The 12389-nt window shown below is 35.9% G+C and overlaps 1 protein-coding gene across 3 annotated transcripts in view; it reads right to left on the minus strand.

The window, feature by feature from the left end:
* UMAD1 (UBAP1-MVB12-associated (UMA) domain containing 1) overlaps window positions 1–12389 on the minus strand; it is a 194182-nt gene that overhangs the window by 149284 nt on the left and 32509 nt on the right. The window lies entirely within an intron of this gene.

Below are 12389 nucleotides of genomic sequence, written 5' to 3' on the forward strand. Positions count from 1 at the left end.
ATAAATTTTTGGGTTTTGGGCTTTGCCCCCCACGAAGGAATTAGTGACTTCACTGAGTGAGCATCTCTAAACATTTAAATGGGCTTATAAATGGGGAAAATATCACCACACTTCATGAGAAGAAAATACTACTTTTTAGAACTTGCCCTATCTTTAAATATAGTTTTCTAGATGTAATCTGTCTACAAGTAAACAAAAGTCTGATTTCCACTTATGTAAATAGTGTTATTTATAACCCAAAGCTCAGTTTAGAGGTTTTACCATGCAAATTCGTCTACTCTCCTTCACTCAACTCAAATATTTACTGAACACCTAATATTTGTAAGGTATTATATGAGCACTAGGATCACAGAGACCCACAGTTCCCCAGCAATTGTAGAATCAAAACATCTATCTGCCCTCACTCAATAAAGCTTTGGGGCTAAATGTGAAAACCCTGGAGGAAGGAAGTAGTCTTTCTGGTCCTAAACTTAGAACTAAATCTATTTCCAAGATCAGAGCATCACATCCATGGACCACCCTAGGGATTCATGGAGTTTCTAAAGTGAAACTTTCCAGTGTTCCTGTTTAGTTCAGTCTGGAGCCGCTATTTTTAAACAGTTTAATGATTTCCCTATTTTTATGTAAGTAAAAACAAAACAGATCTGTACTTCGATTCATAAATTCTTAGAAAATTCTAAGGAACTAAGGAGACTAAAATTTTAACATGAGGCCCAACTTTATGAATGGTTAAAGCATAAACATATTTAACTTTTAAACCATCAGTTGGAAAAAGAGAACTAAAAACTCATTCTACTACCTTTTAAAAAAATTAGTGTGATTAAGAAAAACATGGAACCATTCTAAGAAACATCGGATATTCCAGTAATCAGTGAAGTTAGTGCCCCTAAGAGTTTGGGGGAACTGATATACACAGAACTTAACATTCACGTGCTAAAGGAAAAATCAGGGTCTGCTTTTTGGCTCTAAAACACTTTAGGATGAGCTGATTTTAAGACCAGACTCCCATTCCCGTTACCATTAAATAACCTCTAAGGAAGAGAGGAGGTTAACGATGAAAAGGGCTGGAGAAGGAAGGGTGAAAGAGGTCAGTGCAAACAGAACTTGAGAAGCCAAAGCTGCAGCCCCACCCAGGACAACTTGGCTACTTTGATAGTCCACAGAGAGGACTGAACCACCCAAACAGGGTCTCTAGTTATATGATATACCACAAAAATGGAAAAATATTCAAACAGAATAAAGTCTGCAACAATTCCATCTCAAAAAAAAAAAAAAAGGCTTTTTGTGAAGTCAGGTGGGTCTGGTTCAAGAAGTGATTTCTAAGGAAAGGCTAAATTTTAAACACACTGAAAGTCGACTTACAGCCACTTCTCACTTGATCAAAACTTCTACCAATTTGGTTGAAATTGATGGCAGAGAGGGAGGGGGAAATGCACTCACACAATACTTATAAAAATACACTGAAGAAATAAGTCTTTGTAGTTACTTAAAAAATGAGAATTGTTATATTCTGAAACCTCACAGAAATAAATTTGACCTATTTTATTTCATTTTAATGTATTTTAATTCATTCATTTCACCAAGAAAAAAAAAAAAAGACCTGATGAAGCTTATAGCAATTTATAATAAATAAAATCCCTTTTCAGAAATAGAGATAATCTGTTTATTCTTAGTGACCACCAGCATGGTGTCTAACTCATGGGCATTCAGTAAGTAAGTAAGTAAGCACTCAATAAATATTTACTGAATAAATGATTAACTTACTGGAAATCCATGAATGGTTCACAAATATTCTATGACTCTCCTGAAACTGTAGGGGAAATATTGGGCCGATGGGTACATGGGCATTTTTCATCAGAATCTTTACAGTCCACATTCAAAAAAGGGTATGACATTTTGAGTAACAGATGAATTATTTATCTTTCAGGTAGTCCACTATCAATATTACTTGTTACTGAATTTTGATAAGAACTTGACAACAAAAAGATCCAGATAACACACTTTCTAGCTAGAACTTGAAGTGAGGAAATTCTCTACTTCTAACTAAAAGCAGAATTATATGCTCTGACAATCAAATGAAGAGAGAGTCAGACTGATGAGGAATCCACAGCAAGCAACTCTCCAGAGAACAGACCACTTAACAGCCATTATGAAGTGTCCTGAAGGAATACCAAAACTGTCCTCTACAATACTTCTGGTCTCATTAAACTGAGACAATCAAGCAATGGAGGACCCTGATTTAGACTTCTCAAACTGGAGGATGAGTCTCCCCAGGAGTATTTACAGCATGTGAGGAGATGTGACGACAAAGGAGAAACACAGCAAATCTTCAAGCATCTAACTCACTGTCTGATGCTACACAATTTAAAGCATTTTATGTTAAAACAATCACAGCTCTATTATGCACTGAGTGCAAAGTTCATATGAGTTTAAGATGACACCAGCTCCTTCAGAAAAAAAACTCCTTGAAGCCAAGTGCCCACTCCAAAGGTTTTAGGGGTACATATTCTTGCTCCTTCATTGGGGTACTTTGGGAAAAAAGTAGGATTAGAACTGCCACAGAGAGAGGCCACAATACTTTTTCAAATAAGATTTTCCAGTAGCCATTTTTTTCTTTTAATCTCTGAAAGGTACCCATAAAATATCTGTTTTAAGCAGATAACTTTAAGGAAAACCTTCAAGATGAAATGGATAAGTTATTTGCTTCTTAAGTCTTTTAGAGATAAGCAAATTAAATATTGCAACTTGCCTGGCAAACTTGATGATCCTGAAAGTAATAAATATTAAGCAGTTCTTTTGCACAAAAATTAGACAGCAAAAGTACTAGGCAGTCAGGGATTTGTCCAAAAAACTACACAATCAGCATTGTTCCAGAAGATGCTTAATCTCTCCCTAGTCCAGCAAAAGGTCAGGTACATAGTTCATTGTGAAGAGGTATGTGCCCATCTAGATTTTAATGGGTAAAAGAAAAGAATTTTTAAATATAAATAATCTGATTTATCATTGATGAAAATTATCTGAACTACCACAAGGCAACTCCTACTGACTGCTTGGAACATGTGCTAAGACTGAAGTCCTATAGAACTTGGAATAAGGAGAGGGTGTTTACTGAGCCTGCAAAGCTTAGGTCATAGATGGTTCCACTTCCCATAGTCATATGCCCAGGAAAAACCAATAAATCTGTGGCCAGTCTTATGCTGTTAACAGATTTCAGATGGAATGTCTGAAAAGGGCAGTCTGAAAAAAAAAAATCAGAGCATCTACTTCTGAGTTTGGTCTGACAGGGCCCTACCCACGGAGTTATTAAGGGTAAACCAGTTGGCAAGGATTAGCGCCCTCTATTCAAAGACAAGTTTGAGCAGTTCTAGAGGCAGAAAATCTTTACAGAGTGTTTTATGTAGCTTGAGCTTGTGAGTCATTTGTTCTGTATGAGGGAGAGTACTGGCAACAAATGAGGAAGAGCCTTGAGATCGATAAATTTCAGGCAGTGGACACTGGTTAACAGCTGGGGAAAAGTACGTATCCTCATGACCAAATGGGATCTGAATTTCCATTATTTTACTTACCAAATTCATACCACAAGTTATTCTAGTCCCAAACCAGATCTCGTGGCCAATTCTAGCGGCTAAACTCAAGTCTTCTAAGAAGTAATTTTTCCTAGAAAAATTAAAATTTTATATCATGACACATCTGATAAGATGCCATGTAGTTTTTCCAAATTATCTTTATTGTGATACTTCACAAGTCAGACCATGTACGGGTTTTTTTCATTTCTGTTGTTTTTTAACCTACCTATTTTTTTTTTTAAATCAATTTTGGCTCTAAGACAGTGAGTCTCAAGAGCTCAAGGAGAAAACAAATCACAGTGGTAACAGTTTTATCAGAAACACATGGATTTACAATAGGGTTTAAAAGAGCCTCCTATAGACAAAGGTTGACAATCCATCTCATTCTTTCACACTCTTGCCTTAACTAAATCCAACCATGAGGGCGTAACATGTAATGTGAATAATGCTGTTTAACTTATAGACAACATTTATGATCATGTGAGAAGACAGATGTGAGAAAAATTAACCCAAAGGGCACCTGACTTATAACACCAAATACACGTAGATACAAAAGACGCTGGGTCTACTAAGAAGGACAGTTGTAGGTCCTTGCTGAGGTGCACAGGCTCAGAAGCAAGGCTTCTTTCTTCAGGGCCATGGAGCAAGGGGTCAGATTCTGTCTGTAAAAATTCCACTGCCAGCAATTCAATGCTACAGCCGCTAATGCCAAAGAACATGAAAAGCCTGAGTGTTCTTGCTCTGAGACTATAAACATTTAGGAAGCTCTATGCCTAAAAGTAACAAGGCAAGAGTATGGTTGCAAAGCATGTAACAAAAATTAAGTGGACAGAATCAAAGTAAAAATCAATTTACTAGGTCTAGAAAAAGATGAAAGGATAAAGTTAGCAGATTTTTTCTCTCCACATCCTTTCTTATCTAATAGAACATAAGCATTCTTTGTTATAAATCAAAACTTCAAGTTGGCTAGGCTTGAAAATTCTGCTTGAGATAAACTGTGGTGAAGAAAATGTGGAAGGCAAGTAAACAAACCATTGTATGCTTACCAGGTGGCGAGCAAAGGGGTTTTCTCTACCTGGAAAATATGCTTAAATCCTTTCTCAGAATGTCCAAATATGACTAAGAGATAAACTTCCAATTACTAAACAGAGCTCCTCTAGAAGTATGGAAAAAAAATCAAAGGGTTTATTTTTTAAGTTAAAGTTTCTTATATATTTGCTACAAGTGCTAATGACTCAACTGAAATAAAAATCCAGTTGCTTTTGGCCAATGAGTCATCAACAGATATTCCAGATCACCTGACAATAATGACAATTTTAAAAAGATCTGATTCCTCAGAGAGAATGAACTTCTTTTTAATAATTGCCAGGTAAAAACAACATGTGATTTTAACTTTATGAACTACACGATCAACACAAAAACCCATTGTAAAGGAAAATTTATTATATATATTCATTGTATGATTAGAGTTTAAGAGTTTAAACTTCAAATTCCAGAGATACATTGTGCAAAATAATTTACAAAGAGGAAAAGAAAACTTCCGAGTAGACGACACAAAATTAAACAGAGTACAAGTTTGTGCACCATAAAATTGACCTTGATTTTTAAAGGATGCCTCCTGATACACTGGAAGTTTTAGTTTCATGAAGGGATTTAGGGAAGAAAAGGGTTGTCAACATCCAGGAAAACAGGAAAGAGAAACTCAAATAACAAGTTAGTGAACGTCTTTCCCCAAAACGTTTTTTCTTTAAGAAAAGCTATAAATTATTAAGATTTGCAAAGGAATTAAGAGTTTAAGATGGTATTATACTCTGGCCTTAAACCTACCAAAATAATATTTATAATTATTAATATAAATATTTTAACAGAAACTAGCAGTATTTATATTTACTCAATCAATGTTTGGTGAACTGGAAACAGGAAGCACAATGAAATTCCAGTAGTAAGAGTAAAATCCACTTCTGCTTTGGGGAGAACTTCAGTTTTCATAGAGAATCAAGGATTCAGGGACATGTATCTTCAGAGCTCTTTTTGACTTTGGGGTTATTCAAGTAATACATGTTCGTTGTTGTAAATGTAAGTTATCACATTAGGTAAATGTAAGTAGTGAAAATTAAACCACCCGTAATCATAAGGTCCATAGGTAAATAAATGTTTACCTTTGGAGGATTTTTTAGGCACAAAAAATAGAAATAACAAAAAGGTTCATACCTAAACATACCATCTTATAAACTACATTTGTTTAAGTTCTGATGATAAATATACCAGAAGTGAATTTCTAAGGCAAAAGGGATCTACTTCTTTAAAGTTTCTGATACATACTGACAATTTGTCCTCCAGAAAAACTATTCAAATATAATTCCCACCAGCCGGAGGCAGGCGAGTGCACACTGCACTCAGTCTATTGGCATGCTTTTCCCAGGCTTTCACCCAGTGTAACTCTTCTCTCTTGGAATGTCTTTTTCCTACTACTGCTAACTCTTAGTCCTCAGGAGTACATAAAAATAAAATAAAATAAAATTTAACATCACCGCCACCAGCAACAATTTTATCTCTATTCCTGCCTACACTGTTTTACTGGTGGAAATTACACCCCTCAGTTGCCCTTCTTCATTCCAGTGTCTTCTCTACTTGCTGACCAGCTGCATTCCAGAACAAGGAAAGATGGTGATGTGTGTGAAGGAAGTACAAAAATAGGGAACAAAGTCCTCAGATGCCTTCACAGAACAGAACCTTTGGGATAGAGAGGGATAACTGCCAAGTTCTATGTTCTTAAGATGGAGGTCTCAACATACTGTACCATGTGCAGAAGATTAGCTAGTTTATTCTCAGTCTAACTGCATCCCAGATCTGGCATTAAGCTGTCTGTCACCCTTAAGTTTTGGTCTGCTTATAAAATTTTCCTTCTGTTTTCAGGACTATTTTAATAAAAGATTAGCCAGGGCTAAATTGGGGCTGCTAGCCACATCCAACTTCAACTAAAAAAATCTTCATACTGACTTTTTTTGGCAGCTGGTAGACTGATTTCTTGACCTCCTGAAAAAGAACTCAATATATCAGAAACACTTTCGTACCATCAATTTATTCCAACAGAGACTAGAATAAATTGAGGGATGTGTCTGTCAGTCTCTTTAAATATATGGAACAAAAAAAGAATCACTTAAATGTTAAGCTATTAAAAACAAACCAAAACTTTAGAGATAAAAATCTAATTGGCACTCTCATTCACCAGAGAAGGAATCTGTGACCCAGTAAAGCAATCTGAACTGTGGAAGATGAGAAGGAAAATCAGCAGCAGAGTCCCCAAGTTCTCCTTTGAAATGTAATCTCTTCACACAGTCAATGTTGTCAAGTGCCTGGAAGTCAAAATGCTTTCTGCAGAACATTATGAAATACTGATATTGGAAATTCTATCACACAAACTATAATATTAGATGAAATTTTATGCTTGGTTTTTCTAAGTTTAAATTGCCATTAATTTTCAATTTACTTTATTTTAGCTCATAAACAGAATATAAAACCATGATTACAACTACAGATGTTCAAAGAACAAAACAGCCTCAGGAGTGAATATGATTGTCTGTTTGCAAGTTATTCCTTTAATAACCCCTCTGCTCCTTATTATACATGTTATCTGCCTTATACCTGCTTATAAAATTCATGTCAGCTCTCCCTCAAATTTCAGAATGAAAAAATTTGAAATTCCATCATCTTATTTTTCCTACTGTGGAAAAAACCATCATTATCCAGTTTTGACAATATGATACCTTTGCCCACTTCCCAGAAGGTGCACAGGAAACAGAACTTGAGAAATGCAGGTTTGTACCATGCTGAGCTACAGGCTTCAAGGTCCTGTAACCTTGGAGACCTAAACGTTGCTGAAAGAACTGCTCTCCTTTAGAGAATGGAAAACGTTTATGTATATCCGAACTGAGACTATTAAAATATATTTGGGTGCATTAGCATATTTTCATAACAGGTAGAAGTCATAACTGAATTTTTGTAATGGTAAATTTAACCCAACTTCAGCAATAAAAGATGCCCACGGGCTAGAAAGGCATTTATATCTCACCATGCAGGGGATTCTTTCACTATAATTGGTTCATACTGTAATTTGGTATTTTATATAAGGTAGCTTCTATACTCTAACTTCCTTCCTCTCCTTAAACAAAATAATTCACATACTTTAAACTATTCTGAATATACAACTCTCAATCAGAAATACTTCCAGCCCTAAAAATTATATGCTGCCTCACCCCAACCTTTAATGGCAGAATATTATAAATTATAAATCATAGCTCAATTTATAACTTAAAAATGTAAACATTTAAAAATAAGATTAAAACTGGAAATTGACACAACATTGTAAACTGACTATAACTCAATAAAATAAAATAAAATAAAAATAAGATTAATGAAATTTTTATCATTGCCTTTAAAAACTTCTCTTTAAAATCGGATGTATTTAGCATAATGAACAAGCAATTCAAGTAAAAATATAGTATATACTGGTTTTATACTTTATACTTTATAGTATATATTGGTTTTATACTTTAGAACTATGAATTTCAGATGATAAAGGGAAACATACACATTTCAGTTTTTCTCCCAATTTTCCATGTTTAAAAAAAGGATTATGATTTCATTTATTGCCTTCAGCATTTCTGAAAATGGTACATTTCTAAATATGTAACACATAGATATGTGAGTCATGTAAGTGAGATGCTTTAAGTCTATATTAAGTTTAAGACCATATTATCAATAGGAGGAGGCTGCTGACTTAATAAAATAGCTGGTTCTTATTTGTAAAGGATTCTCCTGCTCAATGTCAGTACTCCATTCCTGAAAATTGGACATGTAGGAAAATGCATCAGAGGGCCCATTCCTCATCACTTCAGATGGGAAAAATTACAGTGTGTTACACATCAATCTAAACCTACCAACCAATTTCTTAAAATATAACTAAAACACAGGGAAAAAGCTATGTATAAATAGCAAACTATTATGTTAGTATGTTAAACTCCCTTCCAACTCACCAAACAATTAAGGTGAGTGTTTACCAGGTGCTTTGTAGCAATAACATGGTCTCCGATGGCACCAGTAATATCCAAGATGCAAACCCTTTTTGATGCCACTAGGCATATCCTTCAAAATGTTTACACATGACTGACAATCTAGTCATTTCATTTGAAATGTAGCTCAACTATTTCCACACGTTGTTTTGTTAAAAATTGAGTTTTATAAGACATAAATATAAACTTTGCCTATATATACATCAACTGAAGAACTTCATTGATATATATATGAAAAAAATATATATATATACACACACACGTCTCACATATATATATCTCGTCCATGAAGTCTGGATATTAAATACTAAAAGGGGCTCTACAAAAAAAGATTATCCAGGAGGATGTAGCATTACAAGCACATGTCAAACATCAGTCCAGACATTTTCTGCTGCTAGAAACAGAAGTCCATCTAAAAGTGGCTTAAACTTTAACCAAGGAACTTATCTCACCTGACAAGATGCCCAGAGGTCGACAGTTCCCAGATTAATAAATATGCCAGTTCAGCCGTGTTATCATGGACCAGGTTGCTTCCTTATTTTTTCTGCCATCTTCAACATGTTACCTCCGTCTTAGGCTACCTCCCCTCAGCAAAGATGGCAACAATGGATGTAAACTCACCAGACATATCATCCAAATAAGGCAGCTGCCAGGGAAGAGGTGGCTGTCTCCTCAGTATCTGCCTATCAGCCCTTCAGCCAACCTTCCTTCATGTTCAATTAATCAGAATTGTCACAGGTGCCCATTCTGAAACCAACTACTGGCAAGGTGGACTAGGCCACACTGACTGGCTTAGACAAACCAGAACTGCTCTCCCTGGGCTGGGAGGAAAGCCAGTGTCTCCTGAAACACATGATCATGCAGAAGAAGGTGAAAACTTTGAAGCAATGGATCTGGGATAGGCAAATCTGCTCTCAATGCTTAATTCAGTTTGCATTCATATAATAACTAAAATTTGTGTAATTTAAGTCCAGATGGTAAGTGACAGAAGTTAAACAAAGACGTATTTTCACTGGAAAGACACCATAATAGGAGACATTACCAAGTTTTCTAACCAAATAGTAAATGATTTAGAAGTCAATCCCAAAACCTGTTAGCAATCTGTGGATGAAAGATAGACACTTCATGAAAATCACTGTGCAGACTATTATGTAAGATACACAGCAGACGAGTGATCTGCAAGGTTACAATCCAAGTGGCAAAACATTTTTTAAAAGTTTAAATAACATTATAAAACAATAATATGGGAATGACTATAAGGTACTATGTAATTAAGAAGCAAATAAATGATAGGAGAAAATGTACACTATGAAATCAAAGAGCTATCTAGACACTGTAGAGACCGACAGACAATATTTCATCTGGGATCTGACTGTAACAGGATACAGATGAAGTGAAACAGGCTGGGCCCTCTGCACAAAGGAAACACTGGGCCCTGGGCCTGGGAGCAGAAAAATATCCCCATTAGGAAAGTGAGAGGTTCATGCAGATGCAAACCAAGAGCAAACTGTCATTACTAATTACACGTTTAATACAACAAATAAAGTTTCCCAACCACAGTGTGCGATCTATACATATCCATTATCATTTGCCTATTTTTTTAGTTTTTTAAATGAAAAAACAAAAACAAAAACTAATTGCAGCACCATGTCCCGAATGCATCACTGGAAAAGTATGCAAGCGTACTGATACCAGGCTGACAAAGTAGGACAGAGAAACAGTAAACTTATGAACTGTTGGGACCATCATGGTAGAAGTCATCCTATCAAACACCTTAAGGATTTGATGTTATTGTTTTGTAATGTAACTTAATTTTTGTTTTTGTATGTCTTGTGATGTAGATTGTAACCTCCTTACAGACATACTTTGTCTGCTGTGTATCTTACATAGTAGTAACTACTCCCTAATTTTTATGTAGCTGCTCAAAAGTCATTCTATTTTCTAAAGCCAAACCAGTAAAAGTGGCCCATAGGATGTGACCCACCTCTGACAATGACTATGCTATCTCTGACATTAAAATAAAAATACCCTAAGATACGACAGCCCAAGTGGCTAGTAGACATTGGTATACATATCAACATCTAGAAAAGTCGTAATTTCACCTTTTTAGGATCACAGATCTTCATGAACCTGATGAAATGCAGAGACCCTTCTCCAAAAATGCAAATACAAAATTTTGCCTATAATTTCAGAAAGCTTACAGATTACTCCACTCAAGCATCCAAACTCAGCATGGCTAAGAACCCCTAACATAGTGATGGCAACAGGGACAATCGCTGGTTATCATAGTTATCAATTCCTTTAAGCAATCCATCAACAAACTATTTTAAGGGTTCCAGTTTTTCTTTGGTGCTGCCAAGCATATTTTCAGCTTGTGCATCAGGAAATAATAGATGACAGAAACAAAAATAAATCATTCTGTAAGTTTAGAGCTGAGCTATTTGACTTGGAATACTGAAAAAATCTCAGAACAATGATTCCTTTAAGTCATTAATACTATAATGTAAGGCTTTAGTACAGTATACTTAATACTTCTTGATTAAAATTATCACACACATACACAGACATAAACATATGCCATTTTTGATGAAAACACCAATTGTAGGGGATGAATCAGTTTCTAACTTAACTGATGAACAGAGTATAGCAGCAATTCTCAACTCTTCAATAATGTTCCACTAGTTAATGCACACTTTAAACATTTCAACTTTTAGTGGATATGAATGGACTTTCTGGTAGACTCTGCATAGGCATGCAGTGGCCTTCCAGTCTAAGCACAGGAAAGGCTTAGATGTGGCCCAGTGGGGCTCTAACCACTCACCTGCCCACAAGACACATCATGAATGATCACAATATTCTTTCCAGCTAAGCTCTTTCTAGCTCAGAAATCATTCTCCCAAGCATTTCGTTGAACTGATCAGAATTAGCAAGTGAATTAAAACTTCTCAGTACACAGTTTTGTCCATGAGGAAGTCTGCGTAAAGTTCCCTCTCGTTCATCTTCTCTAACAACGTAATGAGGAAACATAATGCTATTAACCCTTTATATGTGAGGAAAATGAGGCTGAAATGGTAAGTGGCTTGCTTGATCACACCACAAGAAAATGATGAAACCCAGAATAAAAATATTGTGATTTTCAGGGCAGTACCGACGTGAGTTATGGTCTGGTTCATGTGCAAATGACAAAATAAAATAGTGGCTCACACAGAACAGCAGTTTATTCCTGTCTCATATAAAGGTAGTTCAGAGAAAGCATTACAGGGCTGTTGCGGCAACTCCACAGTCTTCAAGAACCCAGGCTCTTCCTTGCTTATTCTTCAGCTATACCCTCACCATGCACTGCAGTCCTCATGGCCCAAGATGGCAGCTAGTCCTCTACCAAATCATGGCCTCCCCATTCCAGGGTAAGCAGAGTCAGGGGCCGGGAGAGAAGGTCCACACCAGCTGTTTTTAAAAGGTTTCCTAAAATCTTCAATACAACATTTCTTCTTACATCACACTGGCCAGACATTTCTTCAAATTCCATTCCTAATTGCAAAGTGGCCACTTGGCAAGATAAAAACACTATTTACTAAGAAAGAAAGGAAAACATATTGAAGGACAACTACGAGTTTCTGTCCCTACATCAGCCTGAAACTAAAAGAAGTGGAAAAGGTGAAACCTAAGGTGTCTGATAGAATGACTTGCAACATGATGGCCTTATAACCATTCACTGGCTTGTTGTCTCTCTGTCACAGTCTGTCCATCCGGC

This window comes from Camelus dromedarius, chromosome 7, assembly GCF_036321535.1.
Source record: "Camelus dromedarius isolate mCamDro1 chromosome 7, mCamDro1.pat, whole genome shotgun sequence".
Taxonomy (NCBI): domain Eukaryota; kingdom Metazoa; phylum Chordata; class Mammalia; order Artiodactyla; family Camelidae; genus Camelus; species Camelus dromedarius.